Source organism: Protobothrops mucrosquamatus, unplaced genomic scaffold (assembly GCF_001527695.2).
Source record: "Protobothrops mucrosquamatus isolate PMUCROS unplaced genomic scaffold, P.Mucros_1.0 scaffold_181, whole genome shotgun sequence".
Taxonomy (NCBI): domain Eukaryota; kingdom Metazoa; phylum Chordata; class Lepidosauria; order Squamata; family Viperidae; genus Protobothrops; species Protobothrops mucrosquamatus.
In genome coordinates this window covers 269,874-274,278 of record NW_015386257.1, presented here as the reverse complement: position 1 = coordinate 274,278, position 4,405 = coordinate 269,874, and positions in this window count along the sequence as shown.

Sequence of the window (4,405 nt, the reverse complement as noted above, 5' to 3'; positions counted from 1 at the left end):
AAGAGCATGGGTGACTGTGCGCAAGGCATCCCGGTCCAGAAAAGGCCGCAACTGGTGCACCAGGCATACCCGGTAAAACGCCCCCCTGGCCACAGCCGTCAACTGGTCTTCCAGTGTCAGCCGTGGATCCAGGAGGACCCCCAAATTGCGTACCCTCTCCGAGGGAGCCAAAGTTTCGCCCCCTATAGTCAGCGATGGAATCAGCTGACCATACCTGGGAGCCGGCAACCACAGCCACTCAGTCTTGGAAGGGTTGAGCCTGAGTCTGTTTCTCCCCATCCAGACCCGTGGCAATGGGGGAACCATTGGAAGTTGAGGTTAGGCACAGGGTGTCATGGAGAATATCCAGTGGTGGGATTCAGCCGGTTTGCACCACTTCAGCAGAACCAGTAGCTAATTTTTTGTTGCCCAGGCCCAGAATGGACTTCCGGAAGCGGCATCCACGCAGAGAACCGGTTGGTCACATATTTGAATCCCACCACTGAGAATAGATAATGTGGTTGCTAGGAGTCGAAAACAACTTGATGGCACATAATCAATTGCTTGTAGAACTCTTAGAAGGTAGTTTTTCTTTTTGTACCTCGAGATTCTCAGCAATGCTAGTGTCACATTGACAATTTGTTACAATTTGTAACAATATGAAAAATGCCATTTCATTTTCTCTTAATCAGGTTTTCACTCCCTTCTCCACAATAAACTAGGGTATACGTATGTGACTATTCAGCATGTTCAGTTGAGTTGAGCATGACTATTGAGAGAGGGCTGTTCAATTTTGACATAGATGCCCTCTCAATAGAGAGGGAGGGAATACGACATCACCTATCTCCAATCGACAACACAATCCTTTCAGCAGTTCCAAGAAGGCTCCACACCCATTTGCACTACTCAGGTGACCTTGATGACACAGATAAGCCTCCAGGGGCATCAATGACTGGCTAAAAGAATGCAAATGACCAGCTATCTGCAAGGAATATAAATCCTGCTATTCTCCACCATCCAGTCAGAGCTGAAGAAGTTTCTTGGAAGAGAAGTGAAATGTCTTCAAAGAAAAACAAAGTCCAGTTGCCTTGTGAAAAAAAACACCTTTGGGTTTTTTTTCAATACAGAATGCTACTTTTCTCCTCTTCCCCCTTGATAAGGCAGGGGCACTTTTAATATTGACTGGGTAAGAATAGTTTAAGGAACAATACCATAATTGACATGCAAGATTATTACAGACCACCAAGCCCCATCTGGCATCCAGTTATTTCTAGTCATGGGAGCTGTTTACGCAATCACCCTGATAACATAACATCTCTAAGAACAGACAGAAATCTTTGGACACTCATTAAAAAGTGACATCATTCCTTAGCCAAGGAGAAGACAACCCACAGCACTCCAGGTGTTTTTGGAGAGGTGAACTGCAGTTCTCAGCATCTGCTGTATGGTCAAAATAGTTGGAGATGTTGGTCGTGATGGTTCCACAATGTGTGGAGGGCCAGCAATTCTCCAACTTTGCTTTATTTTGGGCATTCAAATATATCTCACTATCTCTGTATTATATGTTAAAGGAAAGTTCTCAAACTTTCCTTCCATTATTATTTATTCAGTCATACAGCGTTACAATCTGGTTTGGAAGCATCACTGCTTCAGAGGGGAAGGCGGTGCAGAGAATGGTGAGGAAGGCAGAAAAGATTATTGGCAGTTCCCTCCCTTCCATCCAGGACATGTCATATAAGCATTGCTTGAGCAGGGTCCAAAGATTGTCTGGGATGCTACACATCTTCTTTATGATCTGTTTTCCTTGCTACCTTCTGGGAAAGCGGTTCTCAACCTATGGGTCGTGACCCCATTTGGGGTCGATCGACCATTTCAGGGGGGTCGCCAAGCAAGGCTGTCCGCCATTTTTTCCCCCTTTTCCGGCGGGTGCCTTACTTCCCTTGAGCTGGGCCAGCTGGTGGTCAGCCTGCTCCATCTCTGCCGCTTGCCAGCTATGCCTCGGCCAGCGCAGGGGGCGGAATCACGCATGCGCGGCGCTCCCGGGCAGGAAAAGTCCTCGACTTATGACCGGTTGGGTAGTCCTCGACTTACGACCAGTTTAGTCCTCGACTTATGTCCGGTTTAGTCCTCAACTTACGACCGGTTTAGTCCTCAACTTACGACCGGTTGGGGGTCGCGGCATTAAAAAGGTTGAGAACCACTGTTCTGGGAGGAGGCTTCATGGTATCCGAAGCAGAACATCCAGATTCAGTCACAGTTTTGTTCCATACAGTAGCAACCTTGTGAACTCTCGAGCTTCTTCTTTCTGCTATGTATTCAAAATGGACAGTGATTAATATTTCTATGTTATTTATATGTAAGGGTGTAGATATATGTATATGTACATAGCATGTTTATATGTGTGTTATGTTTGTGTACACTTCTGAGAGCAAGCAACAGCATTTCATTTTTAATGTGTGCCAATGTGTCCACAGGAAAAAATGACAATAAAGGTTATCTATCTATATTGCCTGTATATACCATATAAAAAGATAGCCACTCCTTTGAATTGTTCTTGGTTCCTAGTGTCTACACAGACACATCTATTTATTTTCTTGGAAGCAGTGTGGAAATATTTTGACCTGGTCTTCATCTGGTATATTTTTTTGACTTTCAAGTCTAGTCATCTGTCCCAGGATTGATTGGTTGATTAAATTTTTATGCCACCTATCTCCTCTATAAGGTGACTGCAAGTGGGTTACAGGTTAGAAACAGGTTTCTAACAGTCTCCCATTCAACCCTTAACTAAATCCAAAAATGTTTAGCTTTTTTGAGATCAACCAAATTTGTAACTGTATATGGTGGTGGTGGCATTCAGTCACTAAGTCATGCCTGACTCTTTGTGACTCCATGGACCATAGCACGCTGGGGGGCCCCCTCCTCCATTGTCTCCTGGAGTTTACCCAAATTCATGTTCACTTTATCGATGACACTATCCAACCATCTCATCCTCTGCCATTCCCCCCCCCTTTTTTGTCTTCAATCTTTCCCAGCATCAGGGTCTTTTCCAATGAGTCCTCTCTTCTAATTTGGTGGCGAAAGTATTTGAGCTCCAGCTTCAGTATCTGTCTTTCCAAAGAATAATTAAGATTGATTTACTTGTATGTATAGATATATAAATCTCGGGATCTCATCCTGGACTGTGTTTTTTTCCCCCTCTTACATTGAAGTCATTTTAGCTGGAATTCTGCCCAGGCTATCATTTTTCTCATATGGAGAACATAGATTAAAGCAAACTAAAATCTAATTAGCAACACTGCAATTAATACAATAAAACAAGTATTTGTTAATAAGTGTTGCCAGACTAAAATTAATGCATAAAATAAGGAGTAAACAATAAGTGGATAGATTTTCAAAGCTTATCTAAATGTGGGAAATTGGATATTAACAAACAAAAGATTTTAAAGAGGGTTGGGTTTAGGTGGTATCCTTGAAATGGCCCTAGTTTCTATTTAGGTATTTGGGAAATCATTAGAGCTGTGCTTTTTAAAAAAACATCACTGATAAAAATATGTTGAAGTTGATTATAAAACTTGGATGTCCTTCTAATGGCAAACTTGAGAAGTAGTGAATGATTTTTCTGGCCCCACAGAACTCTTCCGTCAGACAAAATTATAAACAAGACCATCAAGGAAGGGGAAGGATAGGTTTTGCTCAGATTCTGGGCAGTGATGGGATTCAAATATGTGAACAACCGGTTCTCTGTGTGGATGCCGCTTCCGGAAGTCCATTCTGGACCTGGGCAACAAAAACTTAGCTACTGGTTCTGCTGAACTGGCTGAATCCCACCACTGGCTCTGGGTCTATCATCACATTCTTAAGATGGAATGGCTTTGCGTGCATTGAATGAATATACAGATTGACTTAACCAAATTTTACCCAATTCAATTTCCTGGATTTGCATGACATATCAAAATATAAATGAATCATATAAAGCAGGCAACTTTAAGATTTGTAGACCAATTCCAGAATTGCTCAGCCAGCCATGAATTCTGGAGTTGAAGTCCACAAGTTTTAAAATTGCCAGGTGTAGTGACCCTTGATACATTTACTCAGCATGCTAGCCTAACATAATATTGACTCTAATGTGGAATTTAATTGCCATAGATTGACATTAGATATATAGTATTAAATTCCTAATTCATTACCAAGTAGGATCTATTAAGGAATGTCAATCATTTTTTTTCTCCTCCCCACTCCCTTTTTCCTTTGAACTTGCTCTTGCCTAGGGTGAAGTCTGTATATTTTTGAGCTAGCCTAAGAAACAAAATAAGATTGACCCTCATTATTTTAGAAACCTAAAAAGGATTGACTTAGATGTGGATCCATCAGGGAAATCCAAGGATGCACAACTTAAGGAAATTTTGACTTTTCTACAGAAATAACG